The following is a 23,654-nucleotide window of genomic DNA, read 5'->3' on the forward strand; positions in this document are numbered from 1 at the left end:
CAGCATTCCTTTTCCAAAAACTTGAAAATGGCTAGAACAATCTGAACTCATAAAGCTAGACTAATGGTAGTTCGGGTCTATATCATATGAGCAAATCACACAAATTGCAAATGTTCATAATATCAAATGTACTGGACCTTGAAGTGCTTTTTGTGAGATCGCAGAACAGTGAAGAATGGGATATTTGCCCTTTCCTCACTGTAGTGCGATCTCTGAGTTGGAATATATATTTAGCTGGGGGTGTGGGAGGCGCAGCTCCCCACAATAGGAAGGTTGAAGTCTGGTACGTTCGATATTATGAGGGTTTCTAATTTGTGCGATTCGCTCATATGATATAGACCCTGGTAGTTCACCTCTAACTCAGCAATCAAACTTATTTCAGCTCTAACTCAACAATCAAACTATTATAATTTAAAAGTATTATCCATCAATAATATTAGAACTGGGATAGTACAAAATGCAAAACTACTGCGAGTAATAATAGGTCATAGATATATATCTGATCAATGCATCCAACATACAGTTCAATAAACTAACCATAAACTAGGAATTCTTTATGAAGTGAAACCTTTTCAGACAGAATATGCACATAAGACAATAGCTCAGACCTATCTGCTCCCTAGCCTTCTGTATGCTTCATTAATTTTCACTAACTTAAAGTCATCTCATCTAGTTAAAATAGGGCAATCTTAAAATAAAATTGCAAAGTTTACAAAAGCTACATTAACTGAGCATATCACTATGTGGTACCTCACTCCATTAAGTGCCTGGGGCTTTCTAATCTAATATCATGCTCTTACTGACTGATCATATCTACTGTACTCTAGACAAATGCCCTGCCACCAGTCAGTTATTAAACTGGTACACACTCATCAGAGAATTGAGCTATCCCAAACTAATGCCCAAATACTCACTGCAAAATCTAAAAATCCTAATAGTGACTATCTGCACTCTGTATATATTGTGAACTGTGAAACTCTGTCTTAGCAGATATGAAAAATATCTCATCTTATAATTTAAAATCTCTTTGAAGATGTACCTCTAAAGAAAATGGTCTTACACTTCTAGCAACCACAGTTACTAAGACCTTCTTACGATAAATTTTATCCACTCTACAATTTACAGCCCCAATGAAATCATACTTAGCAGTGAAAGTCTACCCTGTGTACTAACCCCATTACTCAGTCCACTGCTCATGCTGTCAAATCAAATATCACAAAATCCCCACACTTTTACTGTAGTAATATCCTAGCTGCAGGTCTCAAGTGAATTTTGCAGTTTGGATAAAATAAGCATATGCCTTATTTGCTGTCTGTGTGCTAAAATTACAGTGGGGCTACATACATGCATAGTAAAATAATGATGAACGTTCTGTTGATGTGTATGCTTTTTACATGCTGTGTATTTTATGTTCAGTAGATTTATCTGAGTTTAACATGCTATAAGTACTATATAGTGTATGTAATACAGGGATCACCTGTTAAGCTATATAATCCTGAGTCTTATATAATATATTGTACTATTAGCTCATTCAAATTTATGCAATGTGCCTCAGCTGAAAAGGGTCTTTACCAAGTTGGACTTTACCTGTAAACAAAGGCAACTAAATAAGTTATTTTTTAAGATCAGTAAACGGAATAGTTTAATTTAACAGTTTTATTTTAGAACCTGAAGCTCAGGCGCTCACTTCTTTTTCAAAGATGATTTTTATTAGAATTTTCAAACAATTACATTGCCCACAGTGAAATATTACATCACAAAATTAGAAGATGTATCAATGAATAATTACATAAAAAATTGCAAGAGTGTAATGTTTTAAAGTAGCAAGGCATGCATGAAATTTGCCTCTGTTGTTTTAAATAAAAGTTTAAGCAAGCCTTACAAAACTAAAAATATGCATTGTATTACATATAATTTGCAGAAAACAGATAAACTGGTCATTATAATTGACATTTTAATAATGAACAATGTTGTTTAGTCAGTAAACTCTATTATACACATATGGTTTGAGCCTTACAGGCAACTATTTACAACTATGTACACTGGGTTGTCACTTATGCAGGCAAATATAGGAAGTTCAAAGATTGGTGGTTTTTCATGTCATAATATTATATAGATAACCAATATGATGGAAAATGTTTTGGTAACCCATGTATATGTTACAATCATCTTGTAACAAGGATTTAATTTAGGTTTTATACTAACTTTATGAAGAAAAGTTATTACTTCTAAGATTTAATGAAGAAAAATGAGTAGTTTTCTAACTAACATACTGATAATCTAGCTGAGGACCTCTAAATGTCTTTTCCAGTAATTCAGGAAGTATATCAGTTTCTTACGGCTAACTGTTTTTATTTTGTTTGCTAGAACATATTTGGTAGCCAAGGATCTAAATTCTATCCAAGATACTTTAGATCTATCTAGCCAGTTTAATGCTATATACGATTTCAGTATGGCACACAGTGTGGCCACAATGTGTTTGGTCTCGAATGTGTATGAGTTCGGAAAAATGTTTAAAATTGCCATTTCCCATGAGAGGGTGGATTTCATGTATCCTGATTTCTCCAATTTTGCCCTTAAAGAGCACCATAGTTTGCATATGTTTTTACAAGACCAAAAAATGTGTAGAGTGTCTGCTACTGAACTTAGGCACTCACTTTTAAAGTGCTGGTCATTACTTTTGTCACATCTCTTCTTCTTGTGGTTGAAAGGGGTCTGGTACTTGCTTAATTAGCTTATTTGTTGTTTGCCTAGACTATATAGATTACCAAGCCATGTGATGTTGGCAGGACAGTAAAATAAGTCTGCAGAATGACTGATTTTGTTGAAAAATAAAATAATAGAATGAACTGACACACGGCCAGGGTCGGATAAAAACAATTTGCTTTTATCTGACCCTGGCCATGTGTCGGTTCGTTTGTATTGTTTCAATCATTTTTATTTCATTTGAATGTATATCAGATGGACTGTTAATCCTAGTTGCTGGTATTAGTTTTTATTTATCTTTTGACTGATTGTGTTGCTTAGCTTACTTCACCCTTGTATTACAGTGCTGTTTCATATATGCAGACACTTCTGTCTGGACACTATAACACCAATTGGTCTTTTGTTCAGTCAGATCATTCCTGGTAGAAATCAAAAGATTGGCATGTCATTTTCATGTGTGTATGTGCTGGGCTGACAGGATGTGTGCGTATGCGCGTGTGCGTGTGTGTGTGCGTGCGCGTGTGTGTGCGTGTGTGTGTGTGCATGTGTGTGTGTGTGTGTGTGTGTGTGTGTGTGTGTGTGTGTGTGTGTGTGTGTGTGTGTGTAGGCAGGGATTGGGATTTGTGAATATCCAACAGGGTCTAGTAGCATGTCTTTCTGATGATAATCTACTGTAGGATGCAAATATCTCAACAAACGTTGATATGTAAAGGTGTCGCACTGTAGCCAAACATCAAAGCATAGCCAGAAAATAATATCACACTGTGCCACACATGAAGGCATGGTAGTAAAAGGCAGAGCAAACACATGAGGCATATGGGCAGAAATATCTATGGTATATAAGGGCACATTATTTATTTACTTGACTAAGCGAAATAGTTTTTTTCCAGACACGTTTTGAAACACAAGGGTAAAGTAAGTGCAGAAGAATGCCAAAGCACCTAGAGAAAATTACCACAGACACAGAGAGTGCATGCATAGTTCATGGAAAAGTTGACAAAGGTCAGGGCTAATCCAGGAATACTGGATCTGTGAAGCAGAAATGTTTACCATGACTCCATCATCTGCCGCCACCATAATAACTACATGTATACGTAGGAGAAAAGATGGTAAACAAGGTGGCCCTGTCAGTGTTAAAATGTGAGGAGACATGCAGTAGAACACACAGAAACAAGCAAGTAGTACAAAATATTTAGCAGCTAAATACCAAAAAGTCAGATGCATACAAGCAGGAGAGGTGTGACATTATACAGTTTCTCTGCAAGGCCATTCACAACATCATTCGACTTTCCATGTTAGCAAATAGTACAGACATAGTAAGATCCATATCTGAAAGACAACATGAATATGGTTAAGCAGGGAAGGTGGGATGTCCAACACAACAGCAGAGATATATGCAGAGCCAGCATTAATGTATTGCAAAGAGAAGACAACAGTGTGGTACAGTCATAGGTAACTACAAGTATGTAGAAAGTGTATGGAATGGCTTGCTCTAGAGCGCTTCCCAAGGGCTGTGCAATAAAGAGAGCAAATAGGGCCCCCAACTGGTGAAGCAGCAAGCTCTGTGACCATAGCCATCTCTGGGCAGAGTAACATGCACAGGGCAATACAATCCACACTGTCATATAAAGAGGGATCATGGTGAAGAATCTCACTTGGGATAGCATTCAAAAAAGAGCACATAAAGAATAGATATGGGGCATGTGTGCTGGGACATGTGTATGTGGATCCTGAAAATTCCAAAGTACACTGTGGGAATATGTACAGTAAGCAGGACAGTACAGGATGTAGCACACATACAGGACAGGGAAGATACATACATGACACTGCTCAGAGTTGGAACAACCAAGGGATGAAGCATAGCAGGGGAAACACGGAGAGTATAGAAGATGGCAGTATAAAACTAGCAGCTTAACATCAATAGCATATCAGACATGGATAGGTGTATGCAAACAGAAATTAACACAGTATATCACTAAAATTCTTGGAACTAAAGGACATCATTACATTTCTTTAGTAGCAGCATGGATATTAGGTGAAACAATGGATGGGAACAGCAGGAGTCATTGAGAGGAAAAGATGTTTAGGGGACCTACATCAAACCAACAAGTGTACATAGGCTGGATAACCAGCCATGGCTTGGGCACATATGAGACATGGAAAACAATGTCAATGCATACAGGCATGTGCCATTGTCCAGAATACATGGTAGTAATTTTGGATCTATATTACAACAGCGAATGTTTAAAATTCTGAGTGTTCTAATATCGACCCATTTTCAGCAAATGCTGAAAATATCAAAGAAACAGAAAACCAAATTTTTTCCTAGGGAAAGAATTTGGTTGTCCATTTCTGTTGCTTCTGTATTTTCAGCACTGTGGTGGAAAGTTACGGGTCGGGTTCAGGTAAATGTGCGATTGTGTGGACATGAGGGTTAGGGCGGGGTAGGTGGGTTAGGGTTAGGGCGCGGGTGAGGTGACTATGCGATAGTGATGGACCTTAGGGTTAGGGTTTGGGTTAAGGTAAGTGGATAGTTAGTGGTGTATGTATAGTTTAGTGTAGGGTTAGGTGTAAGAGTTTAGGTGTATGTGTGTGGATTGCTGTTTGTTTGGTGTGCTTGTGTTGTGTGTATGTGTTTTGGAACAGCGATTTTTTTCCCTAGGAAAAAATTTGCTGTTCTGAATGTTCGATGTTTTCAATTTTCGATTCATAGGGTTTGATATTAGAACACTCGACATTTTGAATGTTCGGTGTTCTAATACAGACCCATAATTTTACTTAATGTTTTCTTTGTTTAAAGACTTCAGGTAGCTGCCTCCACAGTGGTTCAGGTGTTAATTCCACACTGTGTAGCACAGGTTGATCTCCTGAGAAGTTTAGGAGCATTCACAGGGTTTATTAAGGATATGTGTTTGAACATGTAAGATTATTTGTGATCTGATGCAACATTCAAGAATGCTCAGGTAGCAATTTCCTGGTCCTGCATCTGTTTCATACAATCAGCTGTCACATTTCTATGCACTGCCACATACAGTGCTTATATAAACCTGTACAAATATATTCTCAGTCAGTCCTTTTGTCACAGCTTCCAAATCTTCACTTTTTGCTTGTTCTGCATCACCAGTATCCTTTGGCTCAAGATGAGTAAGGGGCTACCACTGTGAGGGTCACTGATTCTTATCAGTATAAAGATCATGAGCTGTAAAATAAGCAGAAAGGCAGAACTGTAACTATCCGTCATTATGCATTTCTGTTCTGCATGAACAACACATGTCACATGTAGATGACATACGACCCCTCCCCATGCTGCATCTGTATGACAGGACAGAACATCTTTACAGAGATAAATGACACAGAGTAGCCAAAGCATCCTTCCACTAGCTGTGCACCGGAAGTTGTATGAGACAAGTCAAGATAAAGAATGTGTCTAGTCCAAGACGTACAAGTATGTTACACAAGACACCTAAACAAATAGACATTCATGACCCCTCTCTACAATTCACATGGCCTTGTTTTTGTTAATGTTTCCTCTCTAATAATCTCTACTTTCTGATCTTTGTTGTAGCTGCCTCACTCTAATGAAAAGTTGTATCTATTTTGTCAAATGCTAGTAAAACTATTATTGAGTTGACTAGTTGCACTAAAAAGGTACATTTAACCCAGGTTAGTACACTTTGTTTCCCAGCTTAAAACTACAGCTCTTGGTCTGTCATGTTCAATATTTCTTTTAAACACACCTCTCAACCATCCAGAATTCTACAGAATGTCCATATGTTTACTTTATATTTTCAGTCTGTAGATCCTACAATTTGTGGTTTTCTGGTGAATCAATGAGGCTTGAAATGATTAAATAATAGATATTTGGGCATGCTAATGCAACAACTGTTATTGTTATTCTAACAACTTTCAGATTTTATAGGGGCAATATATAAGATCTAGCCTTGATTTTTGGACATTGTTCCTAATGGTATTTTTGGTTTTGTCCACAGTTATTGTACTGAGAAGTTGAGTATTATGCTTTCAAGCAGACAATTAGTACTAAAAAGCAGTATGTTTTTTTTTTTCATATGGCTATTTTATTCCACATGACAGGGACAGAGCAGCACTTCATCTGTCTGTTATACTAATAATATTATGCCTCTTATTGAATGGCCAGACTGGAGAACAAACAAAGGTAGGAACAAAACCATCATCACTATGCATTATACAGTAAACTATCAGCTGAAAGGCTTTCCTTTATATTACTTTGAATACTTGAGAAATGTCTCCCAGCAGCTTCATTTGCTGTTTTTAAAACACTCAGCACCATTCCTGCCTTCCTGTCTCTTCCTATTTTCTCAAACTTTTATTCCTTACAAAACAACCTCCTTTTTATTTGGTATATTTTAGCTTATCTTCTAAGAATGGCAACAGAAATATCAGACTAAAGTAAGGAGACAAGAATGTCCCCTGCCCCCCCCCCAAAAAAGAAAACTTTGCTAAGCAAAGCCAGCATTCCAAATAGTATCTGACATTAGTTGTTAACTTCAATTAATATCTGGGCCATATTTTAGTAGAAAGTAAAAAGTGAACTGCATATAATCTTCTAAAAGACGTAATAAACAGACTCTAAGTGTATAAAATACAAAACGAATGCTAGAATTCATTTTACAAACTGTTTTTCCTCCATAAATTAGATTTGATTGACCTGCGACACACAAAGTAAATTCTCTGATTTGCTGTATCAGCGTTCTCTGCCTCCCTGGCGAGTTCATTTACTTCACGCTTTTCTCTCTAATCTAAATCAGTAATGGGATTGCCAGTCTCTTAGCTAATGTGTGCCTGCAGAATTGGAATGAAATCGGCAATGATGTAAACAGTGCTCTGGACTTCCCCTTGTGATCCTGTTTGAATATGACTACATAAAAGGTAACGTGTATCTGGAATATTTTGCATTCTCTAGTGACCTACCGACCTATCTGTTTGACATGTGACCTACACATAAATTATATTTCTGCCTTGTGAATATCAATTATTTTATGCCTTTTCCTTGTCTATTAGTTCAGTTGGCATGACTGCTATTCAAGTAGTGTAGCAAAGCATTCATACAAAATAAACCTATTAATAAAGCATTTTTCTGACATGCAGTGGACATTTGGTCATCTACACTATAATTTTCTTTTTCATATATCTGCGATATGTTACATTTTTAAAGTGGCAGCTTGTTTGTTGTGGTCCATTCTTATTTCCTAGTACTTGTACTATCCTTTGAATGAAATATTAAACCAAGGCCCTATCTCACTGAGGTGGTTGTAGCTTAGGTGGATGTAAAAGATTCCAAGGCACTTACGTTTAACAGTATGGGATTTTTCCTGGTATCTTAACCAGATTTCCCAAGTCAAGATTAACATTCATCTTGGTCTTTGGTCTACCTGAAACTATGCCATGCTTTGTGGGACTTGGAATACCTGGTCAAAAAAAATAAATAAATAAAAGTGTGTCTACATATATGTGTGTGTGTGTGTGTGTGTGTGTGTGTGTGCATATATCTCGGCTGGAGTGCGGGGAGTGCCTTCTGTGTGTAGTCTGCATGTCCTCCCCGTGGTTGGGTGGGTGTTCGAAAGACATGCGTAAATGGGTGTGCATTCATTGAAGGTTGGACGTCAAGCTGGCACCTCTGCGTTCATGAAAATCTACTGCCAATCATTAGCGGACCGGAGTTCCGCTGTGGCGACCCCTAACCGGGAAAAGCCGAAAGACAACAACACATATCTATATATATATATATATATATATATATATATAAATATATATATATCTATATAAAGTTATATGAGAGTATTTGAAATCAAAATTTGTCAATTCTACAATGATCGACATCAAATTGTCCACTAAGTATCGCAAAAAGCTCCAATACGCCCCCCCACATCCCCTGCTAACTATATGTACTAACTCCAAGATCACACTATGATTTGAAAAAGGGCATGTTCCTCAATCACCACCACTATATTGTGACCTTCTACTGGCAAAGCCAGTATATTTTTATCACCTAATATTAGATCAGCTGAACTGGCTCTTCCTAATGTTGACGAGTTTCCATTTGTTTTTCCTAGTTATTATTCTGGCTTTGTATAGTACATAGATATTTTCCTCCTTTCTTCCCAGGCCACAATTTGTTTTAAAACAGTTTCATTCTATCATTTCAGTCTACATGTTGGTTACCTGAATGCACTTCACCAGTGCATATTACTGGTATGTAGTATAAAACTGAGAAGTACTCTATTTACATAACGTTTTCCTGTATAATCAATTGCAGCTGTGAAAAACAGTGCCACTGTGGAAAGAATTCACTTCTACATTGCATTCAATTCTATTTCTGGGAAAGGAACCGGGTCTGCCTTAATGAAATGTGAAATCTAATTTAGAAATGTTAATTTAGTCTCCTAAGAGCTAGTCTGTCCTGCAAATGTAGTGTCATTTATCTGTTTAGAACACCTGTATCTAGTTTTGCTTATCCAGAGTGGTAGACAAGACTGATATATCAGATCCTTACCATTTAAGAGACAGCTATACCCTAAAAAATTATTTTCCCCTAATTTATTTTCCTTCTCACAGACTGATTCATACTCTGACACACATAAAAAGGCACAGCTTTAATGGTTTCTTCCTTTCTTTAGCACTTCTGTATTATTTAGCATTCCCACTGGAGTAAGCATTGTTTTTTAATTCAGTGGTGCTAATATATTAGCACCCATCACATCTTAACACTACTGTATCAGGAAAAGTCCACAAAGTAAAGTGCAGATCTTGTGTTGTTCTTTTCCTCCTTGGGTTAAAATCTAATCAAACCTCTTGTGATGTATATCTCTTTTACTGTGTTCATTTAAAGAAACCTTTTCTCTTCAGCTATAAACACATTGAGTATTGGGTAATTCACAGATCTTTTACTGTGTAGTTTCAAAATGAAGAACAAGGTACGTATGTGAGAAAGATTTAATCAGGAGACATCATTGCATCCAAGTTTTAATTTAAAAAAAAATAAATTGAGCGCTGTGTTGCTGCAGAGTAAGAAATGGTTTATTATGGTGTATTTAAAGTATAATAAAGAATGCAAACCAGAAAACGTAACTGGAAGAAAGCTTCTTACATCGAGTTCACAAATATTCAAGTTAGCAACTATTCTGAGTTCAACCAGTCTAACTATAGACAATACTACATTGAGAGTGTAGGACATGACAACTCTTATCTTCTGAGGATACATAAAGCAATGTGATGAAACAAAGCTTACCCAGAAAAGAAAATCATATCACTATGTCCAACACATCAGGTCATTTTGGATTAGCATCAAATTCAAAGTAACAATAGCTGTTTAAATTGTTGCAAGGTGTATTAGTGTAGCACAAAACTGTCAATAGTGGTCTTTTAATTTTGATATCTTATTAATGAACATGCTTCATTAAATGAGTGTGTTGCACTTATTAATGCTACTGTTAACTGCCATTTTATGCACTTATAGAAATAATTTAGATTTGTTTCACTTCTATATATGGCCCTGTTCTGTTGATTCCTTTCAACCTACTACCCTATCTTGTTCTTACTATCCTTCCTTATATAGTTTTTCAGGTTACACAGAGGCAATTTGTCATTACTGACATGTTCCCAGATACGTTAGTAGCACTAAAACTATTGCTTTTTTGTTTGTCATGATCTAAATACAATAAGAGAGGTAAGTGGGCACTAAAATAGAACACTGCTGCCTTACTATGTCGCATTAATTATCCTATGTGCTTCAGTTTGCTACTTACAGTCACACCCTGTATCAGATCATCCATCAAGATGGTTGAGAGATAAGGGCCAATGTGAAAAATCATAACACCTCCCACTTCCATTAATTGGTTACACCTGTTTGTTCTACTACTAAAGTAGTAGACATTAATCCAGGAAACAGGGAGTTATTATCTTGATCCTTTTCTGTCTCTGAAAATTATTTAATTGTAGAGCATATGAACTGGAGAAGCATATCCTTTGAGCCTGAACAGGTTTCATGTCTTGATATCTGTTGACCTTTTTGTATTCTTCATCACAGACAGCTAGTTAAATAAAAAAAAAAAAAGCTAAATAGTATAACCATATGTCGGAGTTAATCTGTATGCAGATGGAACTATGGACACTGGAAGTGTACTTGTTGTAGGCCATAACATTTCCCAAAGTTCAGTATATAATTAATGGATATCTTTAGTCAAGCCAAGATAATCTATAATGGCCAGTAAAGATCTTGGAAATTCTAAATATCATATGGTTGTTAACATGTATATCTTCCAGAAGAACCTGTGATTTAAGTGAAATATTCCTATAAATGGGTTATTGATAATGTGACTGCTGAATCCATTGCATTTCACAGTTTTAATTCTTTTGCCTGACAGTGGCAGCTAGTGACTTCAAATCAAAGAGGGGCTGCAGGAGACAGCTGAATGGGTGGAGCCAATGGGAAGGGGTGTGACCAACTAGAAAGGGGAGGAGTTATGCTCAAAAATCACAAAAACTGTAACTTTAATTAAATACGCTGCCCTGGGTGCCAAACTGTCATTATGAGAGTCCAATCAAGACAAAATGAAGTACAGAAGAAAAAAATATTTCAGTGCATTGGCTGCATGACAGCTTACTTAATATCTAGATGGAAACAAAAATTTTGTGAGGCATGAAAAAATAAATTACTTTTTAAATGCATTACTGGAATGCCAGTCAAAATCAAGTTTAAGAAAAACAAACAGCACTCAACTCAAACCACTTCTCCTTGCACTGCAGTTCTAATTATAATTTATGTTCAGCTTTATTAAAGTACCAAGTAACATGCTGAAAGTAGTAATCTATGTGATACCCTCACTTGTAAAAATGTTTCTTATCCAAAAAAGACATGCTGCCTGACAACTGTCTACTTGTTTCATGGGGACAACATGATCAAAGTAAAAAATGAAAAGCAAACAAGAGACAAGCTCAAGATACATAGCTTAAAGGATTACTGCGCAGGTTATGGACCACACATGATAGATTGACATTCTGTTTAGTTTACAGGTAAAGTCTGCAAAGATGACTGCAAGTCTCCAACAAATGTAATGAGCTTCGTAAAATAATGTAATTCTGCCCTTTATTACAAATACTGTCATATGCATTTCAGTTCCCAAGGCTTATAAGTTATCTAGTTATGTTAGTATTCTCTGCATGGCAACAACAGAAAGGCTTTCAGTGTTGGCAGTTCTTTAACAGTATGCTTATTAAAGCTTACTTGCATCTTACAATCTCAGACAAGCTTACCTGATGGTCATTAAAGCATTGCTACTTAAACACAGAGCAACAGGCACTGTTGGAATAATAATAAGCATAAATCATCAGTATAAAAATATGACAGAAACCAGAGCATTCTGAAAAATCAAGGACATATGAAAAGCCACTGTAGTACTTGTGTCTACCTTGGATAGGGGATACTCTGCACATTCACACTGCGTAACTGCTCCTTGCCTTGCTTGGACACATCCAGAGTCACTACATGGGAAAGTGGGGTGCAACAAGTATGTCACAATTTGAAATATCTCTGGCTGACTGTGATGGCCCTGACACATTTGTCGTACCTCTCAACCTCAGAGCAAGAAATCTGGAGAAAGCCATACATAGAAGTGAGACAAAGGCCCAAAAATAAGGACAATTTTTAAATATTGCTCTTATAAACTTAGAAAGATAATAGAATAGTAGGTCTTGCATTAGTATGAATTTTCTGAAGGGTATGAAATCTGAAACTCAAATGTCTGTCATTATTTTCTAACTTCAGTCTTTAATGATTTGCCACTAATTTGCCAAAAAAACACAATTTTATGAAAAATGGACCAAAAATGTGATGCAAAAATATAAAACAGCCACAGAATACAGCTGGGAACCTGTCAAAGAAGGGACACTTTTTTTAAATTTTTTATTTATTTAACATTTGTTAACTGGGAAAGTCCGACTTGGAACAAAGCTAGTTTTCAGTGGAGACCTGGGAAGAAATGCTCCAGATGCATGTCTTTGTAATGTGGAAGGAAACCGGAGCACCCGGAGGAAACCCACACAAATGCAGGGAGGACATGCAGACTCCACACAGAAGGCATCCCAGCCGAGAATCGAACTGGAGAACCTCTTGCTGTGAGGTGACAATGCTACCGCTGCACAACTGCGCCGTCCAATATTATTTTTATAAATAATATATTTAAAAATAATATATTTTTAATATTAGTACTGCTAACTTGAGCAGCTGACAAAATAAAAGAATCTGCATGCATTTCTGAAATAAAAGTAATCTATAACTCTGATTATTACAGTTATTTATTAATTGTAAACCCTCCACATCTTCTTCCAAAATTGCCATTTTGTGGAGGGATTATTAGGGAAAGAGCAACATTCTGAGCCAAAATCAGAGACAGTTGAGAGGTTTGGATATGCCTAATTCTATAAAGCAATTTATTTGCACGTACCTCTCAACCTGTTAATGCAGGAAATCTGGACAAGGCCAAATATATTGCGGGAAAATATAAACAGTACTAACAATTGCTCTTGTATAAACTGAGACAGTTAATAGAATAACATGTCTTGCTTTAGCATGCATTTTTCTGAAGGTTATGAAGTCTGAAACTCAGTGTCTGTCATTATTTAGTGACTTAATTCCTAAATGATTTGCTAGAAAACCACAAATTTTATGAGGAACAAACCAAAAATAAGAAGCAAAAATCTATTCATTCTGCAAAAATCTGGATAGTTGAGAGGCATAGTTCAGCCGGGGCTGTGTTTGAGTTGCCGCCCTTTCCCCCTCACAAAATCATAGTCAAATGGAGCCTCCCCCCTGCAGCCATTCCAATGAACCATCACTTGGCTATTTCACTACATTTACCATAAACACTAATGTGCATACTACTTTACTTCTGCGATGATTTGGACTTCATTTGAAAGTTTTATTTTGCATTTTACAGCACAAACACTAATAGATATCTGCTAAACAAAGCAATGCAGTCTCACAATGAGACAGACTTAGCATTAAAACTTCTCTGCCCTTGAAACTCACATTCATTGAAACAACATTGAAACCCACATTCAAAGAAAATACATTTTGCCAGTGGCAGATAAAGATTAACTTTGGGCTGTTTTCAAATCACAGCCCCCTTGCACATGAAACATACACATGCTCTTTGATACTCCTTCCTGATTGTATTAAATTATATTCCTTGTACAATATAGTAGTTTTAGAAGGCATTTTAAATTTATTGTTTTGAACATTTTTCCAGTAAACAATGAAACAAAATGCATTAACCAATAATGACAAAACTGCCCAATTCAAAACATTTTCATCATAAAAGTCTACTCAAACTTCTACAGTCCACCAGTATCAGTAAATATGCACACGCTCTGAAGAAGTAAAAGTCATCTAAATAATTCCCATTAAAGAGATCTGTAACTAATGAAGAGGTTGCTGCTAGCAAACAACTTTATATTTCATTGCTTCATCTACAAATAAAGTGCCTGTTGCCCTTGAGGAATAAATCGTCTATGTTACACTAAAAATAATGATAAGCTAGTAATATTGCAATAAGGAGTGGATGGCAAACTGATAACAGGTTCATAATTACTAGGTATCTTCACCAAAAAGGACTGCAGCATCCACCCCCTTTGCAACACAGTACAGTATCAGCAATGCATCTACCTACTGTGGGAGTAGATCCCACAGCCTTCTGTATCAAGAACAAGTACACTACCTGTTGCACTATTAACAATGCAAGCAGACACAGCATAAGCAGCACTAAACTTTTGCTCCCCTGCAGCTCTCAGCTCCTTGTAAAATCTACTCAACACTCAGCTGTATCTCTGAACTTTGCAGCACAAGAAATCTGGAAAAAGCCAAAATTTATTGGAGGGGCAAAAACCAGGGACACATTTTAAACATTGTTTGTATAATGTTGGAAAGTTGCTAGAATAAAATGTTGTGTTACCACCATACATTTCACTGCCAAGTCTTGAACCCAGGACCCTGTGCAAAACAGTCAGAGCAACATACCACTATGCCATATCAGCTGTTTTGTGAAAGAGCGGAAGACTGAAACTTAAATAGCTACCATGTAGTGAATTCAGTTCTCACCATAGCCTCAATCTCTTAGAAAAAAAACACCTAGACAAAGCCAGTAATGGGGGAATACAGCCCCCAAACATATTCAGTGAATTCAGTTCTTACCATAGCTCTCAACCTTAGCACAAAAAACTGGATAAAGCCAATAATGGGGGAATACATTCCAGAAAATAGGGACAAATTTCAAATATCCATCTTATAAGCTTAGAAAATTGCTAGAATAAAAGGTTTTGTGTTACTATGTACTTTCTGAAAAATATGAAGTCTGAAATTCAAATGCTTGCCATTTTTATTTATTTAACATTTGTTAACCAGGAAAGTCTGACTTGGAACAAAAGCCAATTTTCAGCAGAGGCCCAGGGAGGAACATTCCATGCACATGTCTTTGTAAGATGGGAGGACACCAGAGCACCCAGAGGAAACACACACACACACACACACACACACACACACACACACACACACACACACACACACACACACCGGGAGGACATACAGACTCCAGGAGGACATACAGACTCCACACAGAAGGCACCCCAGCCAAGAAACAAACCAGAGAACCTGTAGCTGTCAGGAAACAATGCTACCATTGCACCACTGCACTACTCACTGTGTAAAGGCAAACATACAGAAACCACAGATTTTATGCGGAACAGAACAGAACAAATATGAGGCAAAAATCTGCAAATTTTTTTTACAAATGGTGGTGGGTAGGGAATTCAGGCTCTAGCCACCTGGGCCCAAGGTACAGGGTTCAAGCTTGATTCTCTACCCACCACCATATAGCAACTGGGACATTACACACACACACTGAGCTCAAATATAGTTCCATACCTTAAAGTCAATAAACCCAAATATTCCTTCCTGCAGTTCTTCGTAATCCAAAAGCCCATGCAGAGCAAGTCCCTTCCTTCCTGCAGTTCCAAATGTCCATACCATCCAAAAACCTCTGCAGGGCAAGTCCTTCCTGTGAGAGCAAGCTGGGTGCTACCCAGCCTGTAGACCTTCCAGTCTGATCCCCTTCCAGTCTATGCAGTTGTAACTGCATAGACCTCTGGGATATTGCTGCTGAATGCTTGTCTTCCTAATCTGGACTGCTGGTGAGACAGTCTGGATTCTGTGCTCCTGCTCCAGATTGGTTCACCAGCAGCCCGGATATCGGGAAATGCCACGTATGCATGATGTTCTGCGACTTGTTTTTGTTTTTCTTTTCTTTTCTTTTTATTTTACAGCTGGGAGTGCTGCAGTCCTGCAACCCAATAGCACGAGCTGACCCTGTTGTCTGAGCATCAAGATCTTTTCTTCTACACCTCACTTAATCTTCATGAATTATGACAAGCACTAGGGTGGATAAAACTAGATGCCAAAGTGTGTTAAATTGAAAATTCTTTACTACTTCTAATGATACCGAAGTGGCAGGTGTCATTAGTAACAGATTCAGCAACTGCATACCCACTTATATTGTTTACGTTGGTGAGGAGATGTTGTAGTTTTTTTCCACCATTAGAAAAATTGATAGCATAGCCTCTTCAAAAACTTGCAGAGGGGAACCAGATATGTATAAATCCTTAAAACAAAAAAAAAAAAATAGAAAAATTAAAAAAAAAAACAAACTTACAATGGTCAACGCCTAATGATATACCCACGTACCCATGGACATACAAGTCAAACTAGCTTATGCAAATATATTGAGTAATGCATAAATACAAAACTGAAATTATTTTCAAACCTACAACAATATGGGTCTACTCAGTGTCAGTTCTGGTAGGGTGCAGTTAAAATACGTTCCCTTGGGACATCTGAGCAGTTAAACCATTTTTCCTAAGCTCCTTCCTCCCTTCCAGCAACTTAACTCTGCCTTGAGTCACTTGATAATGGCAAACAACCAGATTAATTTGATAATATATACTGACATTCCTCATAAAGTGAATCTCACTGCATATCCAAGAAATTACTTCCCTGAGGGTGGCCTCCACACTGTTTGTACTTACGGTCAGCTATAGGCATGTCACCCTATTTTATGAAATTTATTCTATAGAGCATAAGACCAGCTGTTGGAAGTATGTTTTCCTGAAATTTTCATATTTCCCATTAACATTCCCAACTATATTGTACAGTTAAATAAGTGAATTGATAAAATCAGCTATTTCCTAAGCTTTAGATCTCTGACTTGTCCTGCAGACATCTCAAGCCAGTAAGTGCTGAAAAGTTAATTTTTCTTTAATCAGAACTTTAGTCGCTTACCTTGAGTGTTCATGTCTCAATAATAGATAGTTTTTTTAACATGCTTTACCTGTGGAGCTGGTGCATTACAGTGACAGATTCTCACACATACCTTGCTGTCTCTCACATCCACTTAAAAAATTATAGCAAGCTTTCTATCCAGGCACCATTTTTAAAACTACAACACGCTACTTGTCTCATCCTGGCCTTTTGGCCCAAGCTCCCTCCTCCCTTCCAACAACTTAAGTCTGCTGTAAGTTACTATATTTATTATAATTTTCTCCTGATAAACTGTGTATATTCTTGTATGGCTCAGCAGATGGCATATGCTTCAGCTTTGTAGCTATTCGCCATTTTACTACTTTTTGTATCTTAATGCTAGGATAGAAAGAAACAGAAAGGAATCTGTATCCTGTAGCCTGTATTTCTTAAATCTTCTCAACATTTACTAAGCTAGGATAAGTTATGTGTATACTAAGCTAGGATAAGTTATATGGAGAACTTAATTGCTAATTTTCAGTCCAATCTACTCCTATTTGTTTAGTACTAAATTTTATATACCTAGCTTTGGACATATAGAGCTCACGTTTTCACTGACAATGCTGATAGCAATTTATATTGATGTTTTAAATGCGGGTATACAAAATTATAATGAATACATTTACTACATATATTTCTGGGAACCTACCATGACTTAAACAGTTGTAAAGACCTTATGGTCTTGTGTAGAAATTTTCTGCTGCATAGTCGAGTGCACCTCAATGTTAATTACTACCAACAACCTAGATAAGTTACTGTACTGATGACTTAATTTAATGATAGTTTATAAAGAAGACATTCAATTATTATTTGTCTTGTATGATTTACTGCATTTACACATCATCTAAATTATATTCACCTAAACTCCACTTCACTTTTAACAACCTATCATATCCATACTTTTTTCAAAATTACCCATATTACTGTCTTTCTCTATTTTTGTAATATTTTTATCCCCATCAGTCAGCTAGCAAATAAACAACTTCCCACAACTCTCTCTTTATTAGCCTTATTAACACAACTCCACTGTTCAACCACAGATCTCAGCAAGACACCTACAAGTCCCACTCCCATTAATAAATACATCAGCTCTTTCTACCATAATATATAACATAATCTATTCCATTTTGCAACTCTAAATCTCTCCCCCTAGTGATACCTCAGAATATTCAGCTCTAATAAGATCCATATAACTAGCTACCATACACAAAGTAGTCTCTCCACATATCATTCTAAGCACAAAAGCTTAGTAAAGTTCCCACCTATTTCTTTCCCCACCTCCAACTCACTATCCACCTGTAGAGACATACATCCTAATCCAGCTCCAATCTAAAACTAACAAGCTAGCATACATCCTCTATTCAGTACTAGTAATAGTACTTCTTCCCACCTCATCCCAATCCCACCTCATCCCAGATCGATACTCTTGACATTCTTTAAATATTAACGCAAGAAGCCTTTGTAACAAAATTGAAATAATCCATGCAACTATCTTCCTTTTACTCTCCTGACGTCTTTATCATAACTGGAACCTGGTTAAAAAAGAAAATATTAATGAACAAATATTTCCGTAGGATTAGAAGAGCTGGAAGTGCAACCATAAATTTCAGAAACACTTTCTCACTAACCATGTGCCCTAATAAGATTCCCATCTTCTGTAACAGAGAACTTCTAATATCCCTACTAAAAATAAATATTCGCAAAACTATCTGTATAGCAGCCCTCTATATCCTATCAGGTAATAATACCACAGTTGTTGAAGATATTCCAAGCTACATTAACATTTCTCATTACCTATGAAACTATCATATTAGGTGACCAGAACACACGTAACTCCAAAGACATTTCCAGTCCTATCAACCTATATACATTTTTTCAGATGATTATCAATCCTGGTTGGGATATAAAAAAAAGTAAACGGGAATCCATCCGGGACTGGATACTAACAAATAGTACAAACAACATCTCTATGTAAGGTAGTCTACCAGACCCCCTTAGTGCCCACATGCCCACATTTATCCTCATACCATACAGTGCAGTTAATAAAATATCCTCATTTAAAAATGTTCAAAACCTAACCTTGTTTGATAAGGATACCTTCACAGACACATTGAAATACTGTAACTGACCTCCCTTAAAACATCTTCCACCAAATGCTGCTGTTACTTATTTAACTCAACGTTTCTTAATATTATAGATCAATAAGTGCCTATTAGAACCAAAAGACTTAAAAGTAACTCTGCACCGTGGTTTAAAAAAGAAACAAAACAGTGTATGTTACAAAGAGATAAGGCTTGGAAGCTATATTAACAAAATAAATTCATAGACACCAATAACAAACTTAAACATCAGAGAAATCTCACCAGATCCAAAATAAAATCTGACAAGCAAATCTACTTTCAAAAGCTTCAGCTTAGACAACAAGACAACCCAAAATTTTTCTGGAAATCAGTTAACCACTTATTTAGACCAGGACAGTCTACCACCCCATTTACAAGTTCTACCAAGTCTAATGACTCCATAGCAAACCAGTTCAACTCACACTTCATCCACTCAGTCCTTACCCAGTTCAATAACAATACCACATCTCTCCCACCATGTCCACATTGCTAACTTTACCTTTCAATCAGTGTCAATCTCCACAATAAAAACTGCTATTACCTCTTAAACCTTCTGCTTTATCTTCAGATAAAAAATCCTGCTGAATAGCTTACAGTTGCACTCTACCTTAACTAGAAACTTCTAACGTAGCTTCCCTCCTTAAACATCTCACTGGCTGTCCTAACCTGTCAAATGGCAACAACCTTACTCCTCTTTTCTTTATGTACTAATAGGCATACCATAAGGCTCCATTCTAGGTCCACTTTTCTGTAACATCTATACTAACTCTCTTCTTCTGTCATTTTTAGATGTTGCTATCATGCAGTACACTGGGCGGCCACGGTGGTGCAGCAGTTAGTGTTGCCGCCTCACAGCAAGAGGTTCGCCGGTTCGATTCTCGGCTGGGGTGCCTTCTGTGTGGAGTCTGCATGTCCTCCCTGTGGTTGCGTGGGTTTCCTCCGGGTACTCTGGTTTCCTCCCACATCCCAAAGACATGCAGTAGGTGGATTGGACACTCTAAATTGGCCCTAAGTGTGAGTGTGTGCGTGTGTGTGCCTTCTGTGGAAGGTTGGGTGCTGGGCTGGCAACTTAACACTGTAAAACCCCACTACCAATCATGAGCGGACAGATGATCCACTGTGGTGACCCTTAACTGGGAAAAGCCAGAAGAAGAAGCTGTCATTCAATACACTGATGACTTGACCCTTATCCGCCCTGCTTCTAATATTTCATAACTACAAAAGGTTACTTAGGATGCCTTCTCTTTTCTGGAAACCTGACTAACTCAGAACACTTCCTTAAACCAAACAAAGCTAAAGTCGTACTTTTTACACACAAAATTCTGAACAGCACAACCATACCTTTAAAATAACATTACATAATAATATTACACTACTGCAACTAAACTGTTAGCTGTCATTCTAGATGAAAACCTAAAATTCGAACACTACATATCAAAAACAAGGAACCTTATATAATTGTCTTTCGGCATTTCCCGGTTAGGGGTCGCCACAGCGGAACTCTGGTCTGCTAATGATTGGCAGTGGATTTTTACTGTGCCGAGTTGCCAGCCCAACACCCAACCTTCAAAGAAAGCACACCCATTCACGCACACACCTACCTACACGTCTTTATACATCACTTGACCATGGGGAGGACATGCAGACTCCACACAGAAGGACATTGAGCCAAGAATCGAACAGGAGAACCTCTTGCTGTGAGGCGACAATGCTAACCGCTGCACCACTGCAGCCTTATATAGATCCAAATACTATTTTATTAGCTCCTCCAGGAAAAAAAAATGTCTCTAATAACCTACTACCATCACTTTTGTATGCATCCCACAATCTCACTAACCTAAAAGCTAACTTAAATATAAACTATAATTTACATATATATATATATATATATATATATATATATATAATATAATATATATATAATAATATATAATATCTATAATATAAACTAAACACATGCTATAACAAAATAGCCAAGTTTGCCTATAATCTGCCTTCCTCCTCCCACCACTGTCTGGCATTAAAAGAAATTAAATGGTTATAACTTCCAAACCAACTAATTTACTCCCAACTAATCACTGCACACTCTGTCCTCTACAATCCTGAACATTGCCCTGACCTCCTAAATATTATACAATATTGCACCCCTAAAAGATTTGTAAGATCTAGTCGTATGTCTCTTCTCTCAATCTCCAGAACTATGAACCCTGCTGGTAACTCTGTCTGTTCCAACTATGTCGCTTATGTCTGGAATACATTGCCTCGCTGCCTTAGACTTATGCCCAAACTTCATCAATTCAAAGTTAAAATTAAAGAAAATCTCTACAAATTCTGGTTAGGTTCCTGTCATACCCCAACTAATACACATATCAACCTTCTGTTTTTCCTTTCTATAGTCTCTTGATTCCACATTAATTATTTACAACCCTCCTTCCTTTTAAACTATCTCTTCCTCTATTACTCACTCACCTGGATCTTACTCTCACCCTCCTCCTTCTTTAAGTTCAGCTCCCACCTTTACTACTCTATGTTCTAACACATCTACAGCCCAGCTATTGATTCTAATTTGAAACACTTTAAAATATTTCTGTCCTACAATCCTGTATATCATTATTGTGATCAACTGCATGTGACCTCTTATATTTGTGATCTGTTGTTACCCTGTATGCTGCTGTAATATGTGTTCATTAATTACAGAGCTTTTCTCCCTAGGCCTCTGCTGAAGAAGAGTATGCCTAGCATCCCGGTTGGAATTTCCCTGTAAACAAATCCTAAATAAAAATGAATAAATACTAAACTTCAGTTCTTCTTGTGTCACTCAAAAATTGACAGGTAATCCCTTACTTGTTTCATTTCACCTGAATGAGGCAGAGCAGTACTGGTTGTATAAATCATTGTAAAAAATTTAAAAGAAATAGGCCAGCCATAGTGCTTTCATTTGAAAAAATATCGACAGACTTCATCAGAATAATATTTTGAGAAATTTGCTTAATATTTTCCTTGTCACGAGATGTGTTAATATGTTTTAAATGGGACAAATCTTTAGTTAAGTATAGTGTGATGAATTTGCATATATTTTGAGGCAAAAGTGCTTAATGTTTTAATAAACAGTAAATGATTTTTGGCAATCCAGTTTTGTGGTGTTTTCTTCATAGATAATAAACACATATTTATTGGAACCTAATGTTTCAGTGTGGAAAGAAGCTCTTATAATCCCATTCCACAAAGGTGGATTATACATTGTGCCTCACAACCACAAGCTCACTGTCTTATTTTAAGTAATAAGTGCCTGTGCCAGTGATATCCAGGGATAAAGTCTTAACTTCTGCCCAAGTGACCTGAATTTGATTAGTGGTTCAGGTGCCTGATGGCACAGGCAAAAGTGATAGGAACGGCCCATTCAGTGGTGGGAAGGTGATGTTTTTTTGCCAGCCTCATGCCACTGCTCTCATGACAGAGTCTTCTCTTGAGAACGGAGGCTCATTATGATGCAGAGAGTAAGTGAAGGGAAGATGTGGATGTGGCTATGCAAGCCAGTGATGATAGCCCCTGTTGTGAATCTGGGGGACACACATGCATTGACAAGGGGAGAGAGGCAGTCCTTGCAATGTCATAATTGCTTAACTTACCACTATGGCAGTCAAGGGGATAGAGGCAGTCCTTAGAATGTCAGAATTGCTTAGCTTACCACTAAGGGCAGTGTTAGGCCATAAAATAGAAAAAACTTTCACAATCTGTATAAAAGTAAGAGTACTGCACCCTCATTGTTACCTAAATGACAGTCTCCCCAGAGTGTGTACGTCTTATTGAGGGGAAAGCTTGATGGTTGGCAGGTATGGGGGCAAAAACAAATCTGAAGCACACCACAAACTCAAAACTCTGCAACTTAAAATAAACAAACTGTACTCTATTTTAAGTTGCAGTGTTTTGTGGGTATGGGGAGTCCCCTGTCAAACACTTTTCCTGAGGAATTGAAAGATGATGTATGTTTTACGATACATCAAGTCACAATGAATTTGACAGTTGGTAAATGTGATATTCTTGATTTATAGTAAAAACAGTTTTACTTTATATAACATAAATGTAAGGATGACTTCACCAAAAAAATTGTTTGATATATTTATAATATGAAGTCTTAAACTGCCTCCGGTGCTAAACACACAGTATCTGTTTTCTAGTCAGATATTTATTTTACATTTATTTTATTTTATTTTATTTTACATTTGTTGACCGGGCTAGTCTAACTGGATATATGTCCATTTTCAGTAGAGGCCCGGGGAGAAAAGCTCCAGGAAATAACATACAATGTAAGCAAAAGCATAGAGACAGTCCTATGCAGCAATAATGATGACATCAAAAACAGTTTTAAACAGCTATAATTATAACAGAGAGTTATATTATAAATTCTATATTAAAAATATAGAATAATAATTTTTTTTTTTTTT

The sequence above is a fragment of the Protopterus annectens genome, chromosome 14.part0, assembly GCF_019279795.1.
Source record: "Protopterus annectens isolate FY-2018-M chromosome 14.part0, PAN1.0, whole genome shotgun sequence".
Lineage (NCBI taxonomy): Eukaryota > Metazoa > Chordata > Ceratodontiformes > Protopteridae > Protopterus > Protopterus annectens.